The sequence below is a fragment of the Ovis aries genome, chromosome 3 (assembly GCF_016772045.2).
Source record: "Ovis aries strain OAR_USU_Benz2616 breed Rambouillet chromosome 3, ARS-UI_Ramb_v3.0, whole genome shotgun sequence".
Classification (NCBI taxonomy): Eukaryota; Metazoa; Chordata; class Mammalia; order Artiodactyla; family Bovidae; genus Ovis; species Ovis aries.
The window spans coordinates 93,048,048-93,067,210 of NC_056056.1; the positions used below are offsets into that span (position 1 = coordinate 93,048,048).

Sequence of the window (19,163 nt, forward strand, 5' to 3'; positions counted from 1 at the left end):
GCCGACCGCTGCTGCCCCCAGCGGCGCGCGCCCGCGGACCGCCGGGCTCCCCGGCCTGCACCGAGAAGATCCGCAATGCACCCCGGGGAGGCGGGACAGCCGGTGGGCCGGAACTTGGCGCTAGTACCGGAGCTTGAAAGGTAACCTCCGGCCCCTCCCTGTGCACTCCTGCTTCAGCCTGGAGCGTGATCCCGGGCCTCCCAACCCCTCCCCAGCAGCCTCGGACCAGAAGCCTCCAGGCAGGTTGCCCAGGGCTTTCTTTTGTTCCTGGAGGTAAAAGGAACAAAATTCTCAAGGGTCAGGCAGGATGCTAAAGGCTAGGCTGTAGGTTCAGGATGGAATTTAATCCGATCCCAGGAAAGTTACTTGCCTCAGGTTGTACCTCTACAAGTGGAACAGATGGAAACTGGGGCATCTTTGATTAGCCATCCTGAAGCCTAACTCTTCTCTCCCTCTCTGTTGACTTCATCCATTAGGTGCTGAATTTACTCCACCTCTGGAAGGGCTAACTGAGCGGCCGCAAAGAGCAGGGCAGCCCATCAAGAAGGCCCCCATCTGGTGGCGGAGACAGGCATGCAAAGAATAAGGAATATATAAGGGGCCTCTGCTGCTGCTGCTGCTGCTGCTGCTAAGTCGCTTCAGTCGTGTCCGACTCTGTGCGACTCCATTGACGGCAGCCCACCAGGCTCCCCCGTCCCTGGGATTCTCCAGGCAAGAACACTGGAGTGGGTTGCCAGTTCCTTCTCCAATGCATGAAAGTGAAAAGTGAAAGTGAAGTCGCTCAGCCGTATCCGACTGTTCGTGACCCCATGGACTGCAGCCCACCAGGCTCCTCTGTCCATGGGATTTTCCAGGCAAGAGTACTGGAGTGGGGTGCCATTGCCTTCTCTGGTATGTTTCTTATCTCAGAACATTTTTCATGCATAAAAATAAATATAGATTCCTCAAAAAATTAAACAGAATTACCATGTTATCAAGAAATTTCACTCCAGGGTATATACCCAGAAGTACTGAAAGTACTCTTGAGAGTCCCTGGGACTAGGAGGAGATGAAACCAGTCCATCCTAAAGGAAACCAGTCCTGAATATTCACTGGAAGGAATGACACTGAAGCTGAAGCTCCAATACTTTGGCCACATGATGCAAAGAATTGGCTCCTTAGAAAAGACCCAGATGCTGGGAAAGATCGAAGGCAGGAGGAGAAGGGGATGACAGAGGATGAGATGGTTGGATGGCATCACCGACTTGATGGACATGAGTTTGAGCAAGCTCCGGGAATAAGTGATGAACAGGAAATCCTGGCATGCTGCAGTCCATGGGGTCACAAAGAATCAGGCACGACTGAGCGACTGAAGTGAACTGAACTGATTCAAGGTAGAAATCCAAAGGAATATTTGCACACTCATGTTCATAACAGTGTTATTCACTATAGTTGAAAGATGGAAAGAAAACAGTTCAACAGATGAATGGATAAAATGGTACATGCATACAATGGAATATTACTCAGCCTTAAAAAACAGGGAATTCTGACACATACTACAGTATGAGGGAATCTTGAGGACATTATGCTAAGGGAAATAAGCCAGCCACAAACAAACAAATATTGTACGATTCCACTTATCTGAGGTGTCTAAAGTAACCAAATTCATAGAGGCAGAAAGTAGAATGGTGGTTGCTTGGAGGGGGAAGGGACAGTGGGTGATAGGGAGTTACTGTTTGATGGTACCGAACTTCTGTTTGGGAAGATGAAAAAGTTCTGGAAACGACTGGTAGTGATGCCTGCATAACATTGTGAATATACCTAATGCCCCTGATCTGTACACTTAACATGGTTCAAATGGTAAATTTTGTGTTATGTATAGTTTACCATGAATTAAAAAATACATAAGATTACAAAGCAAAAAAAAAATTCACTGAAATACAGATATCAAAAAATTTTTAGAGAACGGTGTGATATAGTCATATGTATATGACTTCCCTGATGGCGCAGTGGCAAAGAATCTGCCTGTAATGCAGGAGCCACAGGAGATGCAGGTTTGATCCCTGGGTTAGGAAAATGCCTGGAGAAGGGAATGGTAGCCCACTCCAGTATTCTTGCCTAGAGAATCCCATGGACAAAGGGACCTGGTGGGTTACAGTTTATAGGGTCACAAAGAGTCAGACACAACTGAAGTGACTTAGCACACAGCACACACACACACATATGCCTCTTTATGAATGAATAACATAACCCATTCTAACAAAAAGTCTAGTAACTACCTGCCTGTGAATAAGAAATAGATATATATTCAGTCTCTTCCCACAGTTCCTGACACAGAACTCCTAAGTTCCTTGGAATGTCCTGAGTGATAGAAGCATCTTTTGTTCTAATGAGGGACTCTTGGTGAGCTCCTGGTTAGCTTCAGGATGGGGGCTGGTCACCAGATTAGAAGTTTGGAACTTTTTAAATTTTTTTGACCACGCTGCTTGACTTGGTGGGATTTTAGTTCCCCAACTAAAAAGATCGAGCCAGGGCCCTCTGCAGTGAGAGCTCGGACCTCGAGGGAATTCCCTAGAAGCTTGGAACTTTGAATCCTATCCTCTGTCCGGCAGGAAGGGGAGAGGGGCTGGAGATTGAGTTAATAATCATGAGGAAGCCTCCATAAAAATCTCTAAAGTATAGGGTTCGGAATGGTGAACACGTCCACCTGAGGGGAGGGGGTGCACCCCAACTCCCTGAGGACAGAAGTTCCTGGACTCAGTCCCTTCAGACCTCACCTCTTTGTATGGCTGTTCATCTCTGTCCTGTATAATGTCCTTTATGATAAACTGGTAAACATAAGTAAATGTTTCTGGGTTTGCTGAGCCATTGTAGGAAATTATCCAATCTGAGGTGGGGTATGTGGGACCCTTAGTTTTGCAGCCAAATGGAACAGAAGTGTGGTACCACAGGGACCCAGGACTGTGGTTGAATCTGAACTGAAAGAAGTGCTGTGGGACCGAGGTCTTAAAGCTGTGGAGTCTGACAATAACTCCAGGTAGATAGTCTCAGAAATGAATGCAATTGTAGGGCACCCAGTTTGTGTCCAGAGAGTTACAAAATTGATGTGCGGAAAAAACCCACACATTTGGTGTCAGAGTGTGGTGAGTAAAGAAACCGTTTTCCTTTATTACCACAGTGACAAAGAAGGGATGAGTATAAATATTTTCAAAACACCTTCAATCGTGTAAGATGAGAAAGTCACAGACACTGCCAATTATTCTGAGTGTGTTGGCTGCATTCATAACGGAAGGAAATGTTAAATTTCTGTTAGACCTTAGTGTAAATAAAGGGAGTTTTTACCCTTCCAGGTTTCTAGAGTCCTTCAGTTTTGTCTCCCTGAATTTTATATCTGCTGACTTCTAAGGAGTCCCCACACCCCTGGTTAAGAATTTCTGAAGGCTGTGTATAAGAAATGTGACCTTAAATAACTGTGTGTTTATTTACAAGGCTCTTCACAACAGCACTGGGAAAGACCCAGAACAACCTAAATGTTCATTAATAGGAAACTGGACAAGTACGTTTTGGTGCATTCTGAAGCACAGCCATAGAAGCAATCGAGAGTGTTCTCTATGTACCCATATCGGAGGATCCCCTTTCAAAAAAAGCCAAAAAATAAGGAGAAAGAATCTGCATAGATATTTCTTTATATGGGCTATCTCTGGAAGAGTCCACTTGAAAATGGTCACTTTGCTTGCTTCCTAGACAGAGAGAGGAGCTGGGTTCAAGAGTCAGAGAGGGCGTTTCCTGTATGTTTTGTATATCCTTAAAGTACAGAACTATGTAAATATATGTAAATATATCACCTATTTATAAATTAAATTTAAAATGTAAATGTTTGTAGTATGCTGGACCTGCTGCTGCTGCTGCTGCTAAGTCACTTCAGTCGTGTCCGACTCTGTGCGACCCCATAGATGGCAGCCCACCAGGCTCCCCTGTCCCTGGGATTCTCCAGGCAAGAACACTGGAGTGGGCTGCCATTGCCTTCTCCTAGGATGCCTCAAATTGTTTGTCCTTGCTCAGTCTTTTTGTGAGAAAAGCATACGGTGCCTTACAAGTCAGTCAGCTAGCCTTGGATCACGTGATCTGGCCTCCTGATGGGCCCAGTAGGGGAACTTCCTGGTCAAGTTTTTTCTGTTGGATACTTTGTATTTGAGACAAAGAAGTATCAGTGAGTAGAAGTACAATAAAATCTCAACTGATCTTAGTTTTTATTTTCCTGAGCATTATCCTCCCAAGGAAGGAGGAAAATATAATAAAAGTATCCCCCCATTCCTCCCCAGAATTGTGGATAAGGGAAACATGAGGCTGGGAAAGGTTAAGGGCATTCAGATGACTGATCCAGGACTGTTATTCCACAGGGGGGCATTTTTACTTCCCCACCGTCTTAAAGCCAAAACTTGCCCTGGGAACCAAGGTTGAGGACTCACATTTCCTCTGGATAGCAGGAAGAAACTGATTTCCCAACAAGGCAGGGCAGGGCTCAAGGAGGCTCTTTGGGACCTGTGCTTAGGCGGGAGATCACCAGGATGTAAAAAAAACAAAAACAAAGAACAACCCAGCCTCTTGAAGTAGGAATGGGAGGAAGCAGAAGGGCTCTCATGCTCAATTCAAGGAACCCAAGAGTGAAAATATTTGTCGAGTCAAAGGTTTATCGATTTACATATTGACAGACCTTGATAACGCCATACATTTTTACCAATGTTACACATACTCCTGTAACTTTTACTGATTCGCTAACCCATATGTTACCATTTGATGCCTGGGAGTATGGGAATCCATTCCCATATATCTCATGAGGATGCCCTAGGGAAACTAGACAGCAGGTGGATCTCCTCTCGGAAAACCATCACTGCTTTTTGTTTCTTTTTGTAGTTTCTATAAATGCACTCTAGTGCATATATAGTGTTCTTACTCTGTGCCAGACACTGTTCTAGGTGATTTGTATATTTTAACCCGCCTAACACTGACATCTGGCTTAGGATGTAATACTATTGCCATCTCCATTTTACAGATGAGAAACCGAGGGAGGCTCAGTACCTCACCTAACGTCTCACGGCTAGTACCTGAGGAGCTGGTGTTTGAATCTGGACAGTGGCTCCGGAGCCACGTGGTTTGCTCTGGTCTCTTACAGTAACCTGCCCTTGCTGTCAGGGTGATTCTCCTGCCCGGTCATGGGCTGGGCCCTGCCTGTCTCCGTGCAGGCTGCCTGGTGCCTTGGCTCTGCCTCTTGTCCCTCTACTTTATCCTTATAGGAGGTAATGAATACAAAGCGGGGTTCTGATTTTGACCACCTCTGTTCACCTCTGGTCCCTTCCAGCGTCTTCACTAACCTCACACTCTCATACCATTACACCTTCACCGCACCCAGGGCAAGGGACTGCCTTTAGTGGGTTCTGCGGTCCGAGCGGTTGTGTGGCTGGGGCCTGATCATCCCTCCGCGCTGGGAAGGGTGAGGAAACGCGGAGTGAAAAGGCTGCGGAGTGCAGCGCGAGTTCCCCGGGCCTGGCTGTGTTCACTGCCGCCCTCTAGTGGCAGCCAGAGGAGCTGAAGCGGACCAAAGTCAGGGCTAGTTCAGCGGAGAGCCAGTTCAAAACGCACTACACACAATTGGAGACAGGGGCTACATCAGCATCCGGGCCTCTGCTGCCCCTGCCTGGCTTGGCTACAATGGTTGTTGTGTGAGGGACACCATGAAGTCAGGGATAGGCAGGGACAGGCTGGAGACCCAGGCCCCTCTTCCCTCCTCGTCCTCTCACCCGGCGGTGGGCTCTTGTCTTTCCTGGCCATATCCCCCACCCCAGAGGAGCACGGAGTCAGGGATGGAGCGATTTAAGGACATGTGGTACCCCATTCCACTCTATGTGTTACAGGGTCTCCACGTGGGCACCCTCTTTAGGGTGCCCACACCCAAGAAGAAAACTTTTCCTGGGATGGTCCCTGTAGTCAGGAGGTTTATTCTTTGGCACCGCATCTCTCGGGCCTTGGTTCTGCAGCAGATCAGCCAGAGCAAAACTCTAGGAAGAGAGAAACCACAGACAGTGGAAAACAACGGCCACTCCACGTCCGCACAATCTACAGGCTCATATAATCTAGGCCTCCTGACCCTGTTTCCCTGCTCTGCGTCTGCCCCATGCGCCACCCCCACCGCTGCACCCCCCAACCCTTTCCCACCCAAGCAGCTGCCCTGGTGTTCCTGGAACTCCTCCCCCATCCCTGTCACATGCCTGGGGCCCCAACTCAGGTGGCTGAGTTAAGGAGCTTTCTAGTGACAAGTCTTCAATAGGCTCTATTAATTGCCTCAGCCTTGTCTTCCGATAAGCCACCAGAACTGAGAGGGCCTGGTCGGGGCTGAGGGAGGGAGATGTGTAAGGGTGTGAGGCTGGGGAATGACAGGAAAGAATAAGTCAGGGAGAGGGAAGCACTCTGGGACTTGGCAAGCATCACCTGATACCCTTGTGGATGTCTGTCTCTCTGTGTCATGCACACACACAAGAGCTCCTGAGCAGGGTTGTGGGGAAGCAGCTGGTTGATGGAGGTCCAGTCAGGGCTGGGAGCTCTCTCCAAGAAGAGGAGGCAGCCCCATGAGCCCAGACTGCAGACAGCCATCCCCGCTCGCTTGGCCCTTACTCATCACAAAGCCCTGGAGTTGCAGGCAGAGTGTCTTCCTCTTGTGACTCAAGCAGCTCCAAGTGGTCTCCCATGACAGAGAGTCCTGACTAGAAGAAAAGGGACAGCTCTCTGACGAGCCAGCTCTCCTCCCCTCCCAGTCACAGGCAAACTGGGCTGAGTGTCTCCCTAGCCTTCCTGGCACCACACGCTTCACCACAGATCATCCTGGACTGGTAACCAGGGCCAGGAAAAGTGGAAGTGTTAGTCACTTAGTCGAGTCTGACTCAATGCCATGGCTCCTCTGTCCATGGGATTCTCTAGGCAAGAATACTGGAGTGGGTTGCCATTCCCTTCTCCTGGGCATCTTCCCCACCCAGGGATCGAACCTGGGTCTCCTTGCATTGCAGACAGATTCTTTTACTGTGTGAGCCACTAGGGAAGCCCAGTTAGTGCCAGGAGGAGCTCCAATTAAGAGGAGGATAGCAAAGATCATCATGGCGTCAGCCACCAGAACAGAAGTCCAAACACTTCTGTCCCCTGAATCTTGGTGCTGGAGTCGCCAAGGAAATCATGACACAGTCGAGCCCCGAGTGGCCTTTTCTCAGGTGGAGAAAGAGCAAGGGCAGCTTCAGCAGTGGGCCTTGGCCCCTCACAGACCGCAGGTGGCCCTCGTGATGGTGCAGCCGATGCAGGCCAGTTGGCCTCTGTGTGCCCCTCTTGCGTGGAAGTAGAAGGACCCCAGCCCCTCCTTCCTGGAGTTTGAAATAATGAAAGCTGGGGGTTTGCAGGAGGGCATGGATGTAAGTAAAAGCAGAAAAAAGGAGCACAAACTGAACTGCCAGCAGGAAAAGATGTTCCCGCATGAGGCGATTAGCTCGGCATAGGCCGCGTGGGCTTTCTATCTCTGGGGGAGGAAGTGTTCTGGGCCCAAGGCCTGTTCTCTGGCCCAGGGAGGGTAGAAAGGCTGTACAAGAGAATGCCTTTCCCACCAGACATGCTGCCTCTGGATACCGCCTCTCCAGATATTTCTCTCTCTCTCTCTCACACACACACGCCCCGCTACCCCCACCAAGCCCTCTCCTTCCCGTCGTTCTCACATGGGACACTTTCGCCTCCCATGCTAGCCTCCTCTGCTTCCGCACACTTTCTGCGGTCTGCATGTCGTCACCTCCTGCCATGGGCAGAGCCAGGTGCTTCCAGTCCAAGGGAATGGAGATCTGAAGGCAGAGGGCCTGCTGCCAATCGCCCCTTATCCTTCCTAACAGACCTTCTGTTTTGCTTAGAGCAGCGATGTGCCCTGCTTCTCAAATAAAACAGGGTGTATGGTCAGCAGGGCGTGACTTGGTGTTTCCAGACCCCAAAACCCTTCCCATCCCTGCTTCCTCCCCACCGTCTAGTGGTAGGAGGCACACAGGGTTTCAAGAGTCCTAACTGCCCCCCGGGTGTGGAGCGGGGGAGGCTACCAGGCCCCCAGGTTCCCCAACAGCAGCTGCATCCACGACCCCCTGGTGGGTTACTCTCTGAATGGAGAGTCAGGGGCTTCTCCATTTCACTTGCACAGCCTAACAACTTCTCAGACCACTGGAATTAGACTCCGGGCCGGGGCCCAGGCCGTGGCAGTTTCTGAAGTGCTCCCATGGCGCAGGAGACCCCGCTGTTTGCACACGGCTTCCGCAGGGCAGCCAGGATGGGAGCCGCTGCCCCCGGTGGGGTGAGGTGCCCAGGAGAGCGCAGGGCGCTGCAGCCTTGAGGCCCCGCCCCGCTCAGGTAGTCCAGCGGCCATGTTGGCCGAGGAGGGGCCTGCATGTAAGGCAAGCCGCCCAGTCCTTCTTCCTCCTCCCCTTTCTTCCAGCTCCTACGCAGCAAAGGGCTTCTCCCTGAAGTTTTCTTGGCCCTACCCCCACTCCCACAGAAGACACTGAGTCATAGCCCCGGAACCCTACTTCTCCCGGCCCCCCTGCCCTGCACAGACCCTCCTCTCTCAACTCACAGCGTTCTTCCTGCCCCTCCTCTCTGCCCATCCAGTTTCTACCAGTCTTTCAAGACCCGTTTACTATTCCTCCTCCAGGAAGCCTTCCTGAGTGCTCCAGCCCATTCTAGCTCCCATCTTCTCTGTCCTCCTGTTCACACTTGGAGTCTGTTGTCCTCACCGGGCTCATTTACTGCCTCCTGGTGACGCCTTCCCTCCCCGCCAGTCTGTGAAACCCATGCCTGCCTCTCCCCCGCCCCGACCCCTTGCCCCCACCCAGTCTGGTCAAAACCTGGGCGAGGCACTTAGAGAGGTTCTGAATCCAGGGCCCTCGCTGCCCCTCCCAGCTCCACCTTCTCCCCTCCCCACTCCCAAGTTTCAGTGAGGGGCCACTCTTAGGAGGGGCCAGAGAGAGTCAGGTTCAACAGGAACGCAGAAAGATGCAGCTGCGGCCACTGGGATGGATACACTGAGCAGAGCGTTAGATTACTTCTTAACCTCCTCCCAAATTTAAGTCTCTGAGCCCCCCACACAGCTGAGCTGCCATCTAGCCAACCCGCCTCCGTGCCCCACCACCACACTCCATGCCCCTTCAGGGTAGGCAGCAGCCGGGACGGGAGTCTGAGACCACAGCCAGAGGCGAGTAAGAGGCCAGGATGAGTGCAGGCCTGGTGTGGGGGCTGCCGGGCTGGCAGCCACGCAGCAGCGGGTGTCACTGACAGCAACAGCAATGGCAGAGCTAAAGTGCAGGTCTCTGCCGGCCAGCCCTGCAGTCCCGCGCCCCCAGGGCTGCTGTCTTCGTCGCCTTGACGAGAGTGGAGGAGGCAGCTTCTCCCCGAGAGCCTCGGGGTCATGCCAGGGAACAGAGGCTAACAGTCGATGGACCGCAAGACACCTCATGCGCTCACACCCAGAAAGGCACTCACACCCGGAGAGGCCCCCACACAGCCGGCACCTGCAGGGTCCACAGAGGCGCCCACCTGCAGACATACAGGCATGGGGGGCTCACTCACAGACACACAAACAACCAGGAAGGACCCAAGCTGACATAGTCACCGGATACACACTAGTATACACACTCACACAGACTCGCAGACAAAGCTTCACGGGGAGACAGACACAGGCCCCATGCCTGCCGTCACCCTGAGACACCCCAGCCAGACCGCCCAGCCGAAGCAAGCCTTTCGCTGGGTTGCTGTGGTGACAGTTTTGCTCCCCGACCTCCTCCCTTTCCTTTCGTCCACCCAACCTCTCCCAGAGGCCACCTGTGGCGGAGCCCACTCAGCTTCCCCTCCTGGGCCTGCGAGGCTCCCGTCCAGGGCTTCTGGGTTTGGGGAATGAAAGACAAGGTCTGAAGCCAGCTCTGGCGCCTTTGCTGGGGTCTAGAGCCTGCCCTTCCCACAGGGAGGTGGTGCGCAGAGCGGGGAGGCCTCCAGCTCTCCCCAGGCCCCGCCCTGCCAGGCCTCCCAAGTCTGGGCTGAGAGAGCAGGGCACCCACTATCCCCACCAGCCTCTTTGCAGTCCCCTCACACCATCTGCCAGTGGTTCCTTACACCAGAGCACTCACAAGCAGCCTCGCCTCTGGCCTCAAGGATGCAGCTTCCAGGCCAGTTCGGGGCCCTCTTCTCTCTCCGTGGGCAGTGGCTTCTCTGGTTTCTGGCCACCCTGTTGACACATCGGCTGAGCTGAGGGGCCCACCCGGGGAGGCCTGGCTGTGCTGGACAGTGGGGGTGGATTTAGCAAGCTGAGTTGGACAAGTAGGTTCTCACTGAGGGCTGTTCCCAGGTCTGGCCTGTCAGATATCCCCCCAGCTGTGGGGTCTCCCCTTTCCTCCCATCCACATCACGCACAGTGGAACCCCAGCTCCTTCACTCTGGCCCTATTGCTCCATTCTGTCTACAGCCCTCTGCTCCGAATAGTCAGGAGCTGCCTCCTGGTCGAGTAGATCAAGATCACCTCCCCCAAGGGGCCCTCCGTGATCTCAGACTGAACTGGAACCATCCCATTTCCTGTTTGCCTTTCCTCTTAGCACTTTTCCTCTACCGGCCACAGAGTAGTTGTTTACTTGTTTCTTTTTGGTCCCTCCCACTAGAACATAAGCCCCTTGAGGGCAGGGACTTTGCCCTGCTCAATCCTAGAATTCTCAACTCTCGCAAACACAGAAAGCGCGAGCTAAACATGCTGAAGGGACGTGAGCAGGTGTGCCATGCACACTGACACATAAGTCCTGGATGATGAACGGGTAACATGCACCACACACGTGTACACACCCCACACGTGCCTGCACACGGCACACGTGTGTACACACACCACACGCGTGTACACACACCGCACATGTGTACACAGGCACCACACGCGTGTACACACACACACTAACTCTCTGGCAGAGGCACGCATACGCCTGCGTCTCACTTGGCCCAGCTGCCCTGAGCCCAGAGGAAGTGTTATAACCCACACTCCGCAGTGCAGGCAGCCTCCAGCCAGACTCCACTCAGCCCTCCTGGTGCTAACTCAGGCTGACACGCCGGTGGCACATGGGGCTTCTCGTGGAAGCCGCGGCAAGCCCACTGCCACTGCGGTGGCTGCTAATTGGCTCTCTGTTGAGCCCTGGGTCACCGCTCGGTCAGCCATGGCTGATACCTTCTTCCCGCTTGTCTCAGGAAAGGCGCTGCTGTCCCCTCTGCTTAGGCCTCAGACAGCCGCTGAACCGCACATGCCCGGCCACGGGGGACCGGCCGGGCCAGCGGCCCTGCTGATGGTGGCTCCCACTCCTCGCACTCCTGGGAGAGTGCAGAGATGGCTCAGCACACAGGACTGGCCTGGGGGCATGTGGTGTGATGACAAGGGTGTGAGGAAGGCTCCAAGCCCAAATATCTGTGAAGGTGACCTGTTCAGTGTCTGAAAAGCCCCTGTTAGAGGGACAGATCTCTAGGTCCATCTTTGCTCTTCCTCACCTGTTCAGTTCAGTCACTCAGTCATGTCCGAAGCTTTGCGACCCCATGGACTGCATCATGCCAGGATTCCCTGTCCATCACCAAATCCCGGGGCTTGCTGAAACTCATGTCCATCGAGTCGGTGATGCCATCCAGCCATCTCATCCTCTGTCGTCCCCTCTCCTCCCACCTTTAATCTTTCCCAGCATCAGGGTCTTTCCAAATGAGTCAGTTCTTCGCATCAGGTGGCCAAAGTATTGGAGTTTCAGCTTCAGTATCAGTCCTTCCAATGAACATTCAGGACTGATTTCCTTTAGAATGGACTGGCTGGATCTCCTTGCAGTCCAAGGGACCCTCAAGCGTCTTCTCCAACACCACAGTTCAAAAGCATCAATTCTTCAGCGCTCAGTGAGGCTCTCCTTCATGGTTTCTCTTAAAGTGCACATCCCCTAATGGGAGTGGGTGGGGAGAGGAAGCCCTGCAAACTGGAATACTACAGTCAATCTCTGCTGACATGCATCTATCAGGGTTCATACAGATGTCCCTGGCACTCCATTTCCAGGGATTTTCTAGGGATTTTCCAGGGATTGAGTAGAGGCAGTTGTCCAGCTTCTTGCCATCCCCAGCATTAGGGTTCTAGGGAAGATGAAGTGGCTTTTCCTCAGTGACTGGAATCCTCAGTGGGAGCTGGTTTACAATGTTCCTCTCAATGAGGCTTGATGGTGGAGACTAGGGCAGTGCCCAGGCCATGAGAAAGCTTAAGACTTGGCCTCCTGAAAGGGATACCTACCTCATGCCCACCTTTCATGCCTCCAGAGCCCATCTTGGACCCCTTCACACTTTCACCAGGACCCAAAGTCTCCCATCAGTTTGGGATTAGAATACCTCCCACTCTGTAATCCGTCCCCAAATCCTGCCTCCTTCAGGAGGGACCCTCTTGCTACTCTGGCCAGATCTTACAACCTTTGTCTACATCCTTGCCCCACCTATCCTACTCAGGGGATTGCACAACTCTGGGCATATTTGGGTGATAGCATGCCTCTCCTGCATTTCACCCCTCAGTGCGCCAGCTCAGGGGTTCATGATTGCAAAAACAACCAAAAACACAGCAACAAAATCCCATCTGGTCATCCACTCCAATGGCCTCCTTTGATATATTCCACCGCTCAGAGAGAGGCAAGATGTTGGGGAAGGACCAAAAGAGGCTCTGGGCAACACTTCCTAAGCCGGTCATGCCCTTGCTCTATGTCTGGAGAGCTGAAAGTCACATTGCCCTTCCTCCTTAGGACTCAGAAAAGGCTGGGGCCAGCCAAGGTCTTCCTGAGCCAGTATTTGGGGGAAGATTCTGGGCTGCCCCAGAGAAGGAGGTAAGAGGAAGGGAAGGCGTGGAGGAAGGCAAGGCCCATCTGGCTGGCCCATGGCTTTGTCCATCTTCTCCAGGCCTTGGGTCTCCAGCAGAGATGACCAGGCTCTGGGCAATGGTCCTGGGCTGCTGGGGGTTCCAACCCAGAGGGAAACAATGTACACCTGGGAGTCTAGGATGAGGCAGCTTAGAGAGCTGAAAAGCCCAACTTTCAAATGCCAGCGGATGATTAGAGAGAGAAAGAAAGAAAGTGAATAATAGAAAATACACTTCCAGCTGGGTTACCCTATGAGATCACTGAGCTGGAAAAGGCCTCCAGAACCATAAAATAGATGGCCCTGTAGATCAATATTCTCTTCCAGAGTTTTCAAACTGGAATTAAGAGAAAGTGTGTGTGTGTGTGTGTGTGTGTGTGTGTGTGTGTGTGTGTGTGTGTGTGTGTTGGAGGGGCAGAGACATTAGGCACCTAATACCTCTTGTGAGATAAGACTTCCTTGGTACAAGTGTCAACTACAAATTGGCACTTGCCGTGGGTGCCTGCCATCTACCTCTATAAGGGTTAAGTCGTGTGTTGTTGCTGACCTTCAACATCCCCCTGAAAGAGTTCATGGTGGAGAGCTGAGATGAGGCACTCTGTTCTCCAGGAAAACTGGCAGAGCAGATCTTCGGATAGATATTCTTAGGACTGATTTTATGAGCCCAACTTTTGTGTCTCCTCATATCTAGATAAGCTCCAAAATCCATCATGGCGACACTGTTCCTCGTGGCTAGTGAAGGGTTCATGGGACTAGCAGAAATCTTCTGGAAGAATACATGCTTGATTGCCTGTATTCCACCTTTGCCCAAAATCACACATATATACTGACCTTCCCACCACCCCACCCCTGCCTCTTTGGAGCAGTTTCCCAGATCTATCTAAGGTCTATCTCCTGGACTGCAGTCCTCATTTTGCCTGAAATAAAGAAACTCATAACTCTCACGTTGTGCCTTTTTTTTTTTTTAAGTCAGCACAAGTATCCTTGCTTATTGAGCCATTAAACAGGATGAAACTGGTTGTTCTCCTTTGGGGCTTTTCTGAGCCTTAGTGTATCGACAGGCAGCAGGACTCTCCGGGATAAGGGTGGGGCAGGAAGACTAAAGAGGACTCAATATTTTGAGGACCACAGGAACACTGTTCTGGAAGTACCAATGAACATCTCTCGAGGAAACATCATTTGGGAAACAATGCTGAATTGATCTGTGGAATAATACCTCATTCTCTTATTGCAGTGATATGTAAATCCGGCTCTCTTAAATTATTGGAAGACAATTTTATAGAACTGAAAACTCAACATTTCTCCTCCTAAAGACACCTGAGCCATATAATCTGTCATGGGTCACTGGGGCAACTGACAGAGTTGCCCAGGACTCTTCTCCAGGAGTGATTTTTTTTTTTCATAGAGTGACTAACTCATCCTATTTTTAAATAAGATGAAGTCCCTCAGTCCTGAGCAAACCAGACCATTGGTCTCCCAATTTCTTAACAGGTATTGAAATAGCAGGGATTGGCTCCAGTTGAAGCCCTTTGAGATTGGCAGGCAGGGCATCATGAAAGGGACTGTTTTAACTGATTAAGCTCTTGCAGGAAAGAGTGTGGGGCATGAGAGGATGGTCACTTCCCAGGTCTCAGATGAGTCCCTGGGACTAGGTTCTTGGCTTTGCACAGGAAAGAATTCAAGAACAAGCCACAGTAAAGAGAAAGAAGGTTTATTTGGGGGAGATACACATTCTGCAGACAGAATGTGGGCCATCTCAGAAGATGAAAGAGGCCTGGAAACACGAGGTGGTGAGTTTTTACAGGCTGGGTGATTGCATAGGCTAATGAGTGGGATGATTTGTTACTGCTGTGGTTTGGTCTCTTGGCGGTGTCTGACTCTTTGAAACCCCATGGACTGCAGCACACCAGACTCCCCTGTCCTTCACTATCTCCTGGAGTTGGCTCAAATTCGTGTCAATTGAGTCAGTAGTGTTACCTAACCATCTCATCCTCTGCTGCCTTCTTCTCCTTTTGCCTTGAATCTTTCCCAGCATCACGGTCTTTTCCAATGAACTGGATCTTTGCATCATATGGCCAAAGTATTGGAACTTCAGCTTCAGCATCAGTCCTTCCAATGAATATTCAGGGTTGATTTCATTTAGGATTGATTGATTTGATCTCCTTGGTGTCCAAGGGACCCTCAAGAGTCTTCTCCAGCACCACAGTTTGAAAGCAATAATTCTTTGGCACTCAGCCTTCTTTATGGTCCAGCTCTCACATCTGTACATGACTACTGGAAAAACCATAGCTTTAACTAGAGGGACCTTCGTCAGCAAAGTGATGTCTCTGCATTTTAATATGCTGTCTAGATTGGTCATAGCTTTTCTTCCACAGGGCAAGCATCTTTTAATTTCATGGCTGCAGTCACTGTCTGCAGTGATTTTGGAGCCCAAAACAATGAAATCTGTCACTGCCTCTGTTGCCCACCAAAATTTTGGCTTTCTCTGCCCACGGAAGCCAAATAAAAAGACAAAGTTTGAAGGAAATAGAAAGGTGCCTTTAATCCTCAGCCGGTGGAGGAGGCTCATGCCTCAAGGACTGTGGGCCCCCTTTCCATAAGGAGTCTAGGGGCTGTATATAAGATGAGGGCTTGCAGTCCGGGGTCTGATGAGGAACAAAGGCGTAAGGATCTTGCATTCTTCCTATTGCATTGTTTCCAACACAGTCGTAGGCTGGAGTCAGTAACTCAGTAATTGAGTCTGGCAGTCTGGTGGGCCTGCAGCCTTCTCTTTATAATTCAAAAGGAGAAAACTAAGAGTGGTGGGCTGTGATGAGACTGCTGTACAGGTAAGCACCAGATACAGGATGTGATTAGCATAGAGTCAAAGGATAATAGGTGCAGAAGGTAGTTCATTCAGAGTTAGGGGCAGAAAAAAAAAAAACAGTAACAGACTAGAGATTAGGGCGGAGAAGGCAATGGCACCCCACTCCAGTACTCTTGCCTGGAAAATCCCGTGGACGGAGGAACCTGATAGGCTGCAGTCCATGGGGTTGCGAAGAGTCGGACATGTCTGAGTGACTTCACTTTGACTTTTCACTTTCATGCATTGGAGAAGGAAATGGCAACCCACTCCAGTGTTCTTGCCTGGAGAATCCCAGGGATGGGGGAAGCCTGGTGGGCTGCCGTCTATGGGGTCGCACAGAGTCGGACACAACTGAAGCGACTTAGCAGCAGCAGCAGCAGAGATTAGGAACAAGTGAAAACTAGGAATGCTCAGAAAGAACAAACCCTGATAAAGGAGTGGGACACACTGGGAAACAGGAGTTGGTGAATGTTTACCACTGGCTTTATATGTGACAGATTTCCTAGAAGAAGTTCAGCTCACAGCCCTCCCTTCACACACACTTATTTCTGGGGTTCCTGTTGTACCATAGTGTCGGGAGAGGAACCAGCTGCTGCAAAGTCGAATGATGGACCTGGGAATTCTATAATTATTTGAGCACCCATCATGACCCAGGTTCGATACCTGGGTTGGGAAGATCCCCTGGGGAATGGAATGGCAACCCACTCTAGTATTCTTGCCTGGGAAATCCCATGGACAGAGGAGCCTGGCACGCTACAATCCATTTCATCGCAGAGTTGGACGCGACTGAGTGACTAACACTTCATTTCATGACCGAAAGCAGGTACCAAGTGCTCCTAATCCACAGAGAATTTGGACCATCTGGTAGAATGGAAAAGCCTTTGGCGTCAGAGAGAACTGGTTCAAACTGGTTCAAATCTTGGCCCCGGACCTCTGGAGTTTCCACCTCGGTAAGGTTTTTCTTATCAGGGACTTTGTGGTTAGGGGATGCGATGCTGCTTCTCTTCTCCTGGGATTCCTGTATGCAGCAGATTGCAGGGAGAGTCCAGGTGCCAGGAGAAGGGAGCCTGCCCTGACACCTGCCAAGAGGATAGGTTTCAAAAATGGCAGTGTGCTCTGGGAAACTGAATGCTTCCTGGGCCGAGGGAATCTCAGGAGCTGTTAGGAGACCGGATGCAAATGAGGAAAGACCCTGATGGGAAAACCTCAGATCTCAGCAGATGCCTGGAGCTGCCCTTACCCACAGCCCCCTGGCCCTTAGACACAAGTGTGGGAAACCAAGAGGAGGAAGGACGAGAGGTCAGTCAGTCTAAACCAAAACCTGAAATCACTGAGTTCTCCCGTAAGCGGCTTGATTAAGAGCGGAGGGTTGAGACAGAAATTATGCTTAGTTGTAGGAAAACAGGTGCATTTTGAACCCTTAAGTCTGTAGTCTATAAAAAAATGGACCCATTACGCAGGACACGCTTTCATGTATGCACTTGTATACTGGGGTACACAGGCCAGAGACCACCGTTGCTCTCACACACGGCAAACATCTATCCAGTGTGTGCTGCTAACAGTCTAACAGCCAGCTTTCTGGGAAATAAAAATAACAACAATGTGATTGGTACAACTTGCTGATTTCTGTGCTGTAAATACTCCCACCGTGGTAACTGAGAGCTATCAATGCCATATCACTGAACAGTTAGAGAAATATGCACAATTAGCTCTTTGTGAGCTAGTGCGGGCCAGCTCCAGCACAACGGGCAAAGTTACACTTGTGCATCTATGCAGCTACTCAGAGGGACCTAGATGTGCAGGACTGCTTAGGTTCCTTTGAGAACTGAAATGCTAATTCTGTACATACACTAATACAGAAACATGCATACAGATACAATTTCAAATACATGCCCTTGTAGATGAATTTAGTCACTTAGAACATGTACAAGTAAGTAATACAAATATGTAAATGTATACATATCTACATATAGATCAATACAAGCCAAAACATGCATATAAACACATATATAAACACCCTTATGCCTAGGAAGAGGGAGAAAACCAACCTGATTTTCTGGGGTAGCTGGCTTGACCTAAGGCCCCCCTTTCAGAACCGCTTCAGATCAAGGCAGAAGAGGCTTGAAGGGCAGACTGTGTACAATCATCCACACTTGCTTCTTTGGACACCTCACCCCTTCTGGATTGTTCCTGGTGGACCGACAGGTGTCGAAGAGCTCTTGCTTTCCAGTTACCAGCCTCAGAGTCCCACCTCCGCCCTTAGTAAGGCAGCCCTTCACCCCTCTCTCCCTGTAAGCCAACTCCAGCCTGTCTCTGCTCTCATCCTAGAACAACAAAGGACAAGGTCAGCATGATCCCCACCCTAACTTCAATCCCTCCCCATGACTTCTGCCCTGCTCCTCATCACTGCTCCTCATCACTTCCTTGTTCATCTCTTGACTGAGTCACTGCTACAGCTTTCTGATTATCTTCCTGCTCCAGGCTTTTCCCTCCCACTTGTCCTGCTATAAGGAATCTGCCAGATTAATTATCCTAAAGCACAGTGCTGAAGGTCACACATGCCCTGGTAACTTCCCAATGTAGGACACATTAGGGCTCGATCTCTCTGAGGCCCCCTGACTACTTGTCCAGCGCCCACTTCCCCACTTCACAATTTCACTTCTGTTTTCTCCAAATGTCTTCCTCTCCCCAGTTTGTTCTGCAAAACACCTCTGCTGCAGAATCTGCTTGCTTCCGTCTTTAGTTCACAGTAGTATTCACTACCTCTCATATTTGTGGTACAGTGCTTTATAGTTTATAAGTACTCTGGAAACCATTCATGGACCTTCTATATTATATGCCTGATACTGAGGTTAGCCAGGAAATACAAAGCTGAGTGAAAACAGATGTGGTTGTGCTTTTATGAACCCAGTCAACATACCCTTTTGAGTATCTTGGATCCTCAAACCCCCTGCTCCAAAATCGTAAGTGGATTTGGGAGGTAAGATATTTTTCCACTATGTATTTTACCTGAACCCTCCCCCACTCCTCAGGAAATATGGCCTCCCTGGAGTCATGGGGATTAAGTAGAGAAGACAGAGAATGAAACTGGCTTGCAGATTCTTAGAGGACTTTACCAATCTTGTGAGCATCACAGGAGCAGCTGCTGGGGCATTGCAAGGCCAGTACACAGGGGTACTAAACCTTTGCAAAGCTATACAGTCCTTAAAACTTGTCTGCATTGCAACATCTTTATTTCCTTCCCATTACAGTAACTACCCACACCCATTTTAAGCAACATCTTTTATTTGTGTGAGCCTAGGCTAATTACTTTGATTTCACAGTTTCCTCATTTTTAATATGTGGTTAGAAATCTGCTATTTTCATGGGGTTGTTGGAATGATCAAAT

General features: G+C 50.5%; 3 long non-coding RNA genes across 3 annotated transcripts; 1 reads left to right on the forward strand and 2 right to left on the reverse strand.

The window, feature by feature from the left end:
* The first annotated feature begins 43 nt into the window (after nucleotides 1–43).
* Nucleotides 44–3,857, forward strand: LOC121819070 (uncharacterized). The gene is made up of 2 exons (XR_006059236.2): nucleotides 44–140; nucleotides 477–3,857. It is a non-coding gene; the product is annotated as an uncharacterized LOC121819070 (long non-coding RNA).
* A 2,098-nt stretch (nucleotides 3,858–5,955) lies between these two features.
* Nucleotides 5,956–13,265, reverse strand: LOC132659595 (uncharacterized). The gene is made up of 2 exons (XR_009600173.1): nucleotides 11,554–13,265; nucleotides 5,956–6,035 (listed from the first exon to the last, which is right to left on the reverse strand). It is a non-coding gene; the product is annotated as an uncharacterized LOC132659595 (long non-coding RNA).
* A 1,360-nt stretch (nucleotides 13,266–14,625) lies between these two features.
* On the reverse strand, nucleotides 14,626–18,109 carry LOC132659594 (uncharacterized). The gene is made up of 2 exons (XR_009600172.1): nucleotides 17,824–18,109; nucleotides 14,626–16,793 (listed from the first exon to the last, which is right to left on the reverse strand). It is a non-coding gene; the product is annotated as an uncharacterized LOC132659594 (long non-coding RNA).
* Nucleotides 18,110–19,163: the final 1,054 nt, after the last annotated feature.